Source organism: Leptinotarsa decemlineata, unplaced genomic scaffold (assembly GCF_025532065.1).
Source record: "Leptinotarsa decemlineata unplaced genomic scaffold, Ldec_3_MD MMD2_tig00000251_RagTag_RagTag, whole genome shotgun sequence".
Taxonomy (NCBI): Eukaryota; Metazoa; Arthropoda; class Insecta; order Coleoptera; family Chrysomelidae; genus Leptinotarsa; species Leptinotarsa decemlineata.
In genome coordinates, this window is record NW_027412547.1 from 10,383,778 (window position 1) to 10,397,007 (window position 13,230).

General features: G+C 34.7%; 1 protein-coding gene across 1 annotated transcript in view; it reads right to left on the reverse strand.

The window, feature by feature from the left end:
* The window catches only part of LOC111503500 (partitioning defective 3 homolog), a 211,996-nt gene that overhangs the window by 121,442 nt on the left and 77,324 nt on the right, over positions 1 to 13,230 (reverse strand). The window lies entirely within an intron of this gene.

Sequence of the window (13,230 nt, forward strand, 5' to 3'; positions counted from 1 at the left end):
TTCCTTACAAGGATTATGTTTTGAGGGAAAAATAAAGAAAACTTCATTATAATCAGTCAGTCTTCATCACAACGTTATTTTCACTTATTGATAATCAACAAATTAACATAACAAACCCTTATTCAAGAAAAATTATTATTTGCACCTTAAAAATATTTAAAATAGGTGAGGTGTTTATTTGAGCAAGTGTAGATTCTTCTTTTGAATATTATTAATGGTTTTTCAAAAGTAGTAAACATAAAATTACTTATTTAAGTTGTTACCTAATATCACAATAGGTACTTAATATTTACGTAATAAACAAAGTAAATCACAAAGTGAGTCACGACATGATTAGGCACGTGGACGCGCCAAAATGTCGCTTGTATGAAATTCAACGCGCCGAACACGACCGATCACAGCGCGAGTACTCCCGAATGCAGTTTCGGTAGGACACTAAATCAAACTCAACTTCATTTCACTTTTAATATAGCGAAATACTTCAACTTAAAACTTCAACCATTATTCAAATGACCATCACCTTATTAGATCGCTCCGCGTACCGCACTGTCACTTCCACTTGACTGTCTCGATAGGCGAGTGGATGGCGCTTATATTTGGCAATCGAAGGCGCTGGAAAATTCTTCGGAATTCTATCGAAGCGGCGCGAACATCGAACATCCGCGACATATCGAGAGGATTATTTTCGAAGCAACGCCACGCCTGGAACGGCCACTAGTGCACGTCGAATTAAGCGTGATCTTGGTCAAGTCACAATTGAATTTTGGCTAACAGCGGCGGCCGGCGATGCTTTCTTTAGGGCATTATTTACAACAGTAATTTATTCCGAGTACAATGCACAGTATGTAGTTAACACATGATTTAGTGATGTTTTGATATGTGGAGTATTGTGTTCAATAAACCTACGAACGAGTTATCCGAACCTACTTCGAAATATAACTTTCGTCCTCGCAGTGAACACACATACTGCTGGTGATGTCTGCCACAGACGAAACGTTTGGTACTTTAGGTTCCATTCGACTAAGGCCCACTAGCCCGAATTTTGTCCTATTTAATCGTGTCTCTGGCCGTGAAAGCCTATGTTCTTATATTCAGTTTTTCTTTTGTAAAATGCCACACTGCTTTGTTTTTGTTCACCTACCTGTTTGCAAGTATTCGACACATTTTCAGTGTAGTATTGTTAGTCGTTGAATTATTAACGGAAATTTTTACGAAAGACAATCATATAAATGAAATTTCAATAGTTTTCAGAAAAAAACAAGTTAACACATTTGGATATCTTACTTATATCCTAGAGGATTCTGGATTTGATGTATACAGGTAGAAGTCGAAACTTGTGCGAGTTAAGGACTAACGAGGTCTTATCTTTTAACGTGTGGTTGGACGATAGCAAGTGAAAATCGATCGTTCGGCTTGAACTACCAACTTCCACATCGGTAGATTGAGAGAGTGAACAAAGCACCCACGTCGTACGCCCGACTACCGACCTACATTTGCTGGCCAAACTTCGATGCTATGGCTTGTCGAATCATTTTTGTGTATGGCTCTTCAGCTTCCTAAAAGAAAGTTCCCTGAAAGTGGCCGTCGATGGAAATCTCTTGAATACTTTCACCATCAACGATGGTGTTCCCCTGGGATCCATATTGTCTCCAACCCTCTTTTTATTGTATGTCAACGACTTATTGGGAAAAAACCAAGAATCCAATATATTGTTTTGCTGACGACAGCACACTTGTCTCGTCATTCCACTTAGATTCCAGAACATCGGCTACGGAGGCACATCTACAGCGGCAGCAGGAGGTTACATATTTTAATGAGGATCTCGAATTGATTTCGAATTGGTGTGAAAGTAACCAGTTTCAATTCAATGCCACAAAAACCCAGGCATCGGTTTTCTCCAAGAAGATAAATGTCTCCGAACCGGATATAATAATGTCAGGTCAGACAATTCCGCTTTCTTCTTCGATAAGTTTGTTGGGGTTTAAAATGGACACCAATATGTCTTGGCACAATCATGTCGCTGGAATTGCAAAGGCTGCTTCTCAAAAGCTTGGAACACTGTTCCGAACCAGAAAACTGTACACACCTCAGCAACTTTTGATGCTTTACAAAGCTCAGATCAAACCATCTTTGGAGTATTGTTCTCATGTATGGAGCTCCGCCCCTAAGCATACCCTGAAGCTGCTGGATTCCATCCAGAAAAGAGCCATCCGCCTGATTGGAGACGCGAACATCACTTGCAACCTTGATAGCCCGGAACATCGAAGAAATGTTGGAGATTTGTCTCTCTTCTGTAGATACTTTCATGGGAGGTGTTCAAGTGACTTGGCACATTTGATTCCATCAAGAGCAACGGACTGTTGCTGCTCATCGTTTTGATGTTCAACTCAGTACACTTCGAACTTCAGTGTTTAAGAATTCTTTCATCTGGAACACTGCGTTTATATAGAATAAACTTCCTGAGAACGTTTTTCCAAATAGGTATAATCTCCAGCGATTCAAATCCAATGTGAATCGCTACTTTCGCACAGGCACTGCTCTGAAAGCGCCTTGAAGATTTTCCAGTAGTGCTTGTGTTTTGTCCTTGAAAAAAATCTCGGAATGAAAGATAGTCAGCAGAAAAGTTGCATAAACCTTTATTTTGACACCCCCAAACATGTCTAAAAACCTACTTATCGCAGGGTGTCCGCGACTACAGATATTCCAAGGTCAAATGTCAAAAAATAGATTTCTCACACAATAATTGCAAATATCTCGTTTCCTAAATATTGTAGATGATTAAATTCTCTACAACTTTCATTTAAACGTTTTTTTTATAAATTATTTTCCAGATAGAGTATCATTCGAGGTCAACCTATAGTCCCGATTAAAAACAAGCCGTATTTGCATTTTTCATTTACTATTTCAATCTTATTCATTATCAAGTAGAGACTTGGTTAGAGCATGATTTAGAACCCCAGAGTTCGGGATTAGATAATGGGCGATGAATTCGTGGAACCTGTTATGACAATGAATCCACCAGCTCCGGATGAATTGCTTGACAATGGTTGTGGTTCGCGATGTGGATGCAGAAAAGCTTGGTTGCAGTATTCTTTAGCTTGCGGCCAGTGTAATTGGTATGCTTGTCTTAATGCTTCACCTCACAGAATTAACAACTTGGCTGCCCATTTTGCCGCTACATCAACTTCAAAAGGCGATTTAAGGAACGGAAATAGCTTGTCCATCTCTGCAAAGTCTAGGAATCCTATAGCAAATTCGTTCCTAAGATCGGCCAGAAATATTACATAAACTGTATTGTCTCCTTCAGAGTTCCTTTGATACTCAAGAATTGTCGGAAAATAAATAAATTCTTGTTTTGCAATATCTTTCTCAAAGATATCCAGCTTGCGATGAAAATCAGACACGTTTTGTATCAGATCACATATTGATTTTCCATTTCCTTGTAACTCTAGGTTGAGCGCATTTGAATATTTCAAAATGTATTTAACATAAAAATGATATTTCAATTGTTATTAAAGGTATGATATACCTTATCTACGTATTAGTTTATAGTTGGTATAAAACACATTACAATATTTGGCAGTCCGAGGTTCGACCTTTCGCGATCCGCAAACGGATCGTTTTAAAAACTAGACAGCAAGACGTAATCGTCTGCTAACAGATTATATTACATTTAAAGAAACATAATCATTTAGTTCACCGGATTCAGAACAAAAACTATGTTGTTTTCTTGACTTCACATAAAGAAATATTCTTTTCTGGGCACTTGTGAGAAACCGGCACTTTTCTTTCAAGTACCATGAACATTATCTAGGCAACCTGTAACGCATATCAATGCTATTACTGTTGCTGATGTCGGATCACTATAAACAGATGCGAAATCGTAGACAGGCAACCAGTTTAACAAAGCGGTGTTGGTGTAGCTGTCTATCCTCAGACTTCGAGCACCGATGAGAAATAAAAGGAGTCTAGTAACCGAAGATAACCGTTGTAAACAAAAACACTTCTGCGGTTTATGAGTCATTCATTCATTTAAAATGGTTCACCTCGCCGCGCATTGCCAGCTGATAACAGTAAAACATTGTAGGTAGATAAGAATTGAAAAGTAATGAAATATTTCAGAATTGAACCCAATTCAGTACAGGCGCGACATTGATTTTTCTCTAACTCATTGAACTTCGACACAATGTCGAATGTTGTTTTTTTTTTTGTAATAATGTTTCGAAAAATGAGCAGATGAATATACTAGAGGCGGCTTTTAGGCTGAAGTCCCCAAAAATCCGAAAACCTTAGTGAAGGAAGCTGAAAGGGGAAGCAAAATATGAAAATATGACCGTCGTCGTCTGACCTGGAACTAAAATAGATACGAGTAGTAAAACATGATAAAATCAAAGTGAAGAGTTATCCATGCAGTAACTATATAATAACAATGTTTTCAATTTCAAAAAACAATGTACAAACTACCAGACTGAGTCATGGCCGGTGGAAGAAATCGTATATGCGTAAAGTTTTAGTCGGTGTAAGACAAATAAAGTATTAGGAAAAAACGAATAGAAACTTTTGTTTGCAATTTTACGTAGTATGGATTAAGGGGTAAACAATGAATGGGCATTAAAATGCCATTTGGGTTCTTGTAGATATATAAAATAGCAGTTTATGTAGAGACAAATTCGGGCTTCTCACCGGCCATGACTCAGTCCGGCAGCCTGTACTTCCGAATATAATTCATATCAAAAATATTTTCAAGATCGTCTTTAGTGGGTGACAGTATATATTTATAAAATTATTACAATGTGTTAAAACAACGATAGAAATAAAATAAATACAACAATAAAAATTAATTGGCGCTCCGGGGCGACTTCATTGATTCCAGTGGCGCATTTGCTTTTTTAGCTGCAGGAAAACCCGGAAAAAACCTGCAGCACCACATCATCTGAAGATCTTGATCTAACAATGTCCTCTCTCTCTCATAAAACAAAATGTAGGGTGTCTCCAGAGGCTCCAATAAATTCAATGCATCGCCAGAACACTTCGTGACACGACTATCGTCAAACTTAAACCAGTCCTTTTCTTCTTTGACCAAGGCGTAATAATGACCAAATTCAACGCCAGAACCACAGTGAACAATGACTGCATGAATATTATAACAGTGGTCTGCTATATAGGTTGAAATGTTCATCTATTTCGAACCTTCCAAAGAGTTTCTTGCTTCCGTTATGACTACGCACTCGCAGGGGATTCGGTGATAGTTAATTATGCTCGTAGATATAATGAATTTGAGTTCAATAAAATTCGATTTTGATTTCGATTTTCTCACTGAAATTTAATTTTGGTAAATTAATGGATGTAGCCGTTACTACGTGGTAGGAAATCATAATGAAGAAAAGAGAAATGAAACTTTCTATGTTTTTTACCACTTTTATTTGTTACTAACGTTACTGCAGTTTCGTCCTATAAGGACATTTTCAAACTTATACAATAAACTCAATAAACTCAATGAGTTTATTGTATGAATTTGAAAATGTCCGTAGAGGACGAAACTGCAGTAACGTTAGTTACAAATAAAAGTGGTAAAAGACATAGAAAGTTTCATTTCTCTTTTCTTCGTTTAATTGATTAGTAAATATTACTTCTTTGTAGAGGATATAGCACTAATAGAAATACAGGTTCAGAACAAATATTAAAACCTACTGAAATGTTATAATATGGAATTATTTTAAAAATTGATAAATGTCATAAAAAAAACTAATCAATACAGCTTATTGTATGATTTTCACTATAAGGGTTTTACAAAAACCGCGACACGTGTTTCGCTATACAATAGCTTCTTCAAGCACAACTGCTTGAAGTATAGCGAAACACGTGTAAACCCTTATAGTGAAAATCATACAATAACCCGTATTGATTAGTTTTTTAATATGGATTTTCATCAAGTATCGGCTAGTTCTATTCAATAAATGTTATCAATTCATCCAGCAATTTAGATAGATACATAACAATTCTCGCTATTAAACAAAAACATGGGTGAAATAAAATAAATTAGTGTTTACTAAATACTATTTAGATTTTTAGTAGCTATCAGAATACTAATATACAATGTTTTCTGTAAAATGCATAGATATACTTGTATTCTTTTCCATATTAGATACCTCGTGCCATCCAAAACAAAAAAAATGTAAAACATCGTCTGGTGAATTCGGAACGAAATTTTCTAATACAAAAATAAAACCAAAGCTTAAAAAGATTGGCTGAATGGAAATCAAAGGGTTTTCCATCAATCATCTGCCGTCTCCATACGAACATCAACCTTCAAAAATTGAAACTCACACTATTCAAGGATTAACGTGGTCTTCCTAGTATGAATTAGACGATATGCAGTGAGCACCCACCGCCCCTGTGGGGGCACTAAACAACCTCCTTGCAATTTTTTTTGCTTCTTTACTGAAGTTTACTCCCTACACAATGAAGTAAACAATTCAACATGGCAGCATGTTATACCGTCATATTTTATGGAAATTGAAAATGAATGAAAAAATTATTTGAGAGTTTTGTAAATTATTACACAATTTGAAATGATGTTTTTTTCCGTAGCTTCATTTTCTATGAGATTTTAAAATATTTCTAACCGTCCTTATTGACATTTTTGTAATTGACTTTATTTACAATTAGAAAATTGTCAGAAGGGGTTAACTCGTTTTAAAACAATGAAAAACGTCTTAGGATTTTTGTCAACAAGGACAGAGAATTGTGAGAATCGGCAGATTATGAATATCATAGCGATACTGAATGAACCCTTCAAATTTGAACATTAATTCAAAACATTATAAAAAATAAAATCATATTTAAATTCGATTAACAAATAAAAAATGTACGGGGTGATTTTTAATGATATAATGTTTAAGGAACTTATTTTGGATCCATTTTGCCAAAAAAACTACGCACGTATCATGAACTGCAGATTATTAATTTATCTCCCATGCGTCGAAAGGCATTTTCTACTAGAACGTCATGCTTTATTCTTTCCAGTGGCTTCCGTGCGGGTCATCTGCATTGAATGATCAAAAAAAAAAACTGGTACGCTACTGCTTCAACTTGAAGTAAACATTATTTTCGAAATTCTCATTCTATTCTGAGTAAATCTGATATCTTGATTTTTTTTATTATTACACAAGTACAGATAAATTATTTCTGTGGGCGTTGATAATATAAACATTTACGGTTAATTTCAATGAATTTTCAGTAAGTAACTGCTCCTCCATAATAAAAAACATTGATTTAATGTGATAGCGAGCTTTCTATAAGCAGCAATCAATTTATTTCGTGGTAAGTTGAAATTATTCAACTATGAATTACGTTGATTATCTGATTAATCATTCCTAACATGGCATGGGCTTTTAAGTAGGTGTTTATTTATATTTACATTAAGATAAAGTTATCTGACTTATTTTCTCATAAAATAGTTGAATCACACCAAAGTGATAGGCGATGGATATAATTTACCACCAACTGTACAATATCACTAGCAATGTTTGTTTGAAGGTGGTTGACAATGTTTCACGGTGCATTCATTAGTGCCGACTTCCATTGTCTAATATGATATAAAATGATTTGCAATCCCTGAAATAATCAATAAAATTAAAAAGATTGGCCAAAATAAGTAAAAAATTAAATCAAGCAAGAAAACTGAAATTACAATGAAATAAAATACAAGCAACAATTGAAAATTGAACCATTAACAAGAAATTAAAATCAAAAATCAAAATATTTCAAGCCAAGTTACTTCACGACGTTTCGATTGTTAGTATCCATAATCATCTTCGGGTGACGATAACTGGACGTATTCTTCCGAGAGCTGACTATTTATAGGTCATTCCCTCTCTCTGCTTCAACGGTTTTCGCGGGAGCTAACCATTTGGCGGGAGTTGGTCGTGTTCCGCTTGATTATAGGATTATAGGTTTCTACGTTAACTTGGCGCTGTTGGACAACATATATGCGGCTTCTTTGAATTTTTTCCAAAACCAGTGTTCCTCCTTGTGGATGATATTATGTTGATGAGTCTGCTATTCCTAATTTGCTGGTTTCTCCCCGCTGTGTGTGTTTTTTGTGCTCGCCAATGCGAACTTTCAGTGGCCTCTTAGTTTCACCGATTTATGACTCTACACACTCGCAGGGTATTCGGTAAATGCAATTCTTGGAATCGCAGTCCGCGTCTGGTGGCCTGGTTTTCGTGAGGCTGCTACGGATAGTGTTTCCGGATCTGTAGCAGGGTCTGATGTTATACTTGGACCACATTCTTCTTATTCATTCCGACAATCCTCTGATGTAGGGAAGTACAAGTACTGGTTGTGGCGGCTTCTCTTCCTTGTGAGGCTCTTGCTGTCTTCTAGCCAAAGTCTGTTCCATCATCACTTTGGAGTAATAATATTGTTGAAGGTCATTTTCGATGATGCCTAGTTCCTTCTCGAGACCTTCCTTCGTATTACAGAGCACGAAAGCACGGTCTAATAGAGTCTTGATGATTTCTCTCTTAGTCGATTGATGGTGGAGCCGTGGAAATATAGAACTAGACACCTTCCTGAAGCACATCAACAACGTACTTCACTTTCACAATGGAGAGGGATGTTTTATATTATATTAGATAATGGAAGTCTGAACTAATGAAATCGCTAGCAATAACAGTTTACATACAAGAATGAAAATCTAGGTGATTGCGATTTGTTTTTCGGTGAGTGGCGGATAGATTTTAAAATGTTATTTAAGAAAAAGAATAATTGATATTCACGTGATATATAGCTAAAGATTCCTTATTGTGCTAGTGAGGTTTGAAGGGATTCAAGACGAACGTTTGGCACTGAGAAATTGTAACTTATGGCAGGATGTTTTGAATTTTTCATAGAGATTGTTATTGGATAAACCCAAAAAGTACTTGACCGTTATTAAAAATTCTTTCACCAATAGATAGGTCATCATTACCCACAAATTGGTCCGAGATTTAAGACATAATAACCGCTTTTTGTTAAAATTGGTACGAAGTTGGTGATTTTCATGTGAATTCCTCTCAAAATTATTCAAATTATTTCGTTTCGACGTCACGACAGTTATAAAAAGCCGTGAATTTGATATATATTTCACGATAAAACTAAAATTACAATTAGGCCAGTAGCTCATAATAATTAATATCTTAACGAATATATTAACAAATTCGTCTACATTATTTTCCTAATTGTTAACTGCCATGATGCCGACGTTTCGGAAAATATTTTTTGATGATAAATTGATGGATGTAGCCGTTACTAAATGGTAGGAAATCATAATTAAGAAAAGAGAAATGGAGCTTTCTATGTTTTTACCACTTTCATTTGTAACTAACGTTACTGCAGTTTCGTCCTATACGGACGTATACAATAAACTTGTATACGTCCGTATAGTTACTGTTACTGCAGTTTCGTCCGTATAGGACGAGACTGCAGTAACTTTAGTTACAATATATTTCAGTACAACAAAAATCAAACTTTCAAACAATTACCAAATAATGCAATAATAAAAAAATTAAAACAATGAAATATTGTTTTTGATAAAATTCTGTTAAATTGAAAGCTTTATAAAATGATATCGGAATTGCCTCAGGTGTACCAGTACAAATTTATTTCAACTACTGCGAAAGAAACGATTCACATTGGATTTGCATCGCTGGAGATTAAATTCATTTGGAAAAACTTTCTAAGGAAGTTTATTTCACATAAACATAGTTCTCCAGATGAAAGAGTTCTTGAACAGTGGAAGTTCGAGGTGTACTGAGTTGAACCTTAAAACGATGAGCAGCAACAGTCCGTCGCGTATTTTATATATGTACCGCTCTTGGTGGAATCAAATGTGCCAAGTCACTTGACCACCTCCCGAGAAAGTAGAGACAACCCTTCTTCGATGTTCCAGGCTATCAAGTTTGCACGTGATGTTTGCGTCTCCAATCAGGATGGCTCTTTTCTGGATGGAATCCAGCAACTTCAGGATATGTTTGGGGGCAGGACTCCTTACATGAGAACAATACTCCACAGAAGGTCTGATCTGAGCTTTATAAAACATCAATCTTTTGAGAAGCAGCCTTTGTAATTTCAGCGACATGATTTTGCCAAGACATATTCTGCAGATAAAATCGTTTGTTAAAAATCTATAGATTCTGAATCTATGGAAGAACAAATGAAAGAAAAAACATAATGCGAATGTTTAAAAAGAAGTAATGTCAAAAAACAGGTTGTAATGTTAACAATTGTTTTTTTTGTTAGCCCGATGTCTTCAGTTCTTTCAAATGCAAGGTGATATTCATCAAAATTGTTATTGTTGTTTCACTAAGAATTCAACTATTGCCTACGAAAATTATTCGTGCCTGTTTGAGGAAGAAATATTTCAATAAACTTAAATGTGGTTCCCACGATTAGCAATTAATTATTCAATTCATTATCAAGTTTTGAAGGTTGGTCTAGATAAGAATCATTCTTTAAACGCAAATGATGACTGATTTCCTGCAAAATTGAATCAGTGGGTTAACAGATGAGTTATATGTTTGTTGATACAGCTTGCCCTAGTTTGAATAGCTTAATGAAATATTTCCAAGAATATTTCAACAATTTTTCAGATATGAAACTCAGGGAAATTTGGATTATATTTGTAAACTCATTTGACAGCTGCTATAATCCCCTTCATAGACTATTCAATAGGGAAATTAAATTTGAAACTCAATCAAATTAATTATATTTCATGGTTGAATTAATGGTAATTAACAGGTGTAAAATATGACCTTTTGAACACTTTATACAATCTGCTGTCAAGAGGTCGCTTGACCCGTCTTGGCAGTCTTGCACATTAGAGTATATCGAAGTAACCGATATAGTAATTCTTAACGTTTCGGCGAACTCAAAGGCCAAAAAATCAATACAAAGAAATAATGCCGCTACGAATCAGTCCACGTGGACTGAAGAATTGGCGGTTCATATTGGATAATTTTTACTAGCCGAGTTTTATGATTGGCTAAAGAGTCATAAAATTAAATTTGATGTCATGTTACGGTGACTAATAGAATGTGAGGATGGTTAGAAGAGGCATGTTGTCAACTGATAGCGAACTGATAGCGATTTGAGTGTTTAAATTCGATATTGGTGAAGTTATTACTTAAAATTTTTGTTATTTGTTTAAAATGTGGTGTCCTTGGACAAGTATTAATAGTAATACGAGTGTGATAACACCGCAGACTATTTTCTGTTTAGTGATTCCAATAGCGATGGTGCAGAATGTGAAAAAGAGATACCAATGAATAAGATTCGGATGCATTTGAATATTGAAACACAGAGAGTATGTTTCAATGTATATAATAATCTACATATCAAGTTTGGTTTCGAGGAAAAAAAAACTATTACAAGCAACATCAGATTTGGCAGAAATTCCTTTCTCAACAGTACGTAAAATAGTCAAAAACAAACCTTATGAACGCAAGACGCGATTTAATGCGGGATTACCAAAACCTTTAGATGTGAATCTAATGAAATCGTTTAAAAAAACAATATACGACTGTTACAAAAGCAATGAGATTCCTACAATTGAAATCATAAGGAAGAAATTGAATACTTCCGGCCATAACGTGAGCTGCTGTTACAAAACTCTTCAGAATTGGATAAAGAAACTAGGATTTAGATTTAAAATAATAAACAAACGTCAAGCAGTTATGGAAAGCAGAAGAATAATGAAATTGCCAACCAAATATTCAGAACAAATAACTAAATATAAACAAGAACAACGGCAAATTATCTATTTGGACGAAACTTGGTATGACACTCACGACACAGTTATGAAACGGTGGACTGATGGTTCGATAATGTGTACGCTAACATGCCTGCAAACAAAGGATCGCGACTAATTATTGTGTATTGCCGAGGAAGTAAACGATGGCTTTCGAATTCTTTGAAATTATGTGGAAAAAACTTGAGGTCTGTAAAATGTTGACTATCATAAAAACATGAAAGCTAATACTTTTGAGGAATGGTTTGAAAACACAAATTACTTTTTCCTATTCAGTTCGTGCTCGAAACATTTGTTATGGAATTGAAACAGATATCATTCATAGGAATGCTACACAATATAATACATGAAAGATTTACGATTCACTTACATGGAACACTATCATACTCAATGGCGGACATTGAAGTTTCGGAATGAGACACTTTCCCCATTAACTCATCAGCACCGTTCTGGATAACATTTCAAAATAAAACACTCATTTCATCAATAACATTACTTTATGTCACGGAATATACAAATCTACGCCTGTCATGATGACAGTATGCACAGACAGTCATTCGCTTATTTGATTCCGATAGGAATCTTGTTCAAATTGACAGAAATATATTTTTTAGGAGTGATTAGTTTTGTCAAAAAAATGCTTTCGGCTTTCTACTTCTCTATCTTTAAACAAAACTGTGGGAAACTTCTGAAGGAAAAAAAAAATTCAGTTCAAATAAACTTCTTATGAGAACGTTTTTCCCAAAAACTATTTTTTTCCGAAAATATAACGCCTTTCTATTTGAATAATGAATGTTTCTGAAACTGTTTTGCAAAACAAAAATAAAAAAATTCGCATATTTTGCTAGAAAAAACTGGTTCATTGAATTCGATATAACAAAAATATGTTATACTCCTAAGGTAATTAATTTTATTTTTCTGATAGATTTTCAATTATGAAGCAGAGAGTCTCTGTTGAATATCATCGTTTCCTTTTGAGAAGTTCTTGGGAATATAGAAAAGATGATATATATTTCTTCATTTGCAAATAATCTTAAAAAAGGAAAATATATTCGCAGTCAAAAATATCCTTTAGGCAAATTTTACATATTGGAGATCTGAATGAAAATATGAATAAATCAGTTGTTAGTTTTCAAATTTCTTTGATAATTTACATAAATAATAAAACTTTCATTGCATCTTTGGGTCTAGAACTGAAACTAAAAAAAAAGCGAGCGTGTTTGAGTGTAGTCTAAAGTTATATATGTATAATATACACATGTATTTACATATATTAGTTTTGTACAGATATTTAAATTTATTATGGGTTTTCATTGATGAATTAACATTTTTGAATAGATTTATTATTGTCATTATCCGATAATTCAGTAATTACTGTGGTTGATTGTAAAACCAAGACAATAGGCTTATGGTATGGGAAATAAGATACATATGTTTTC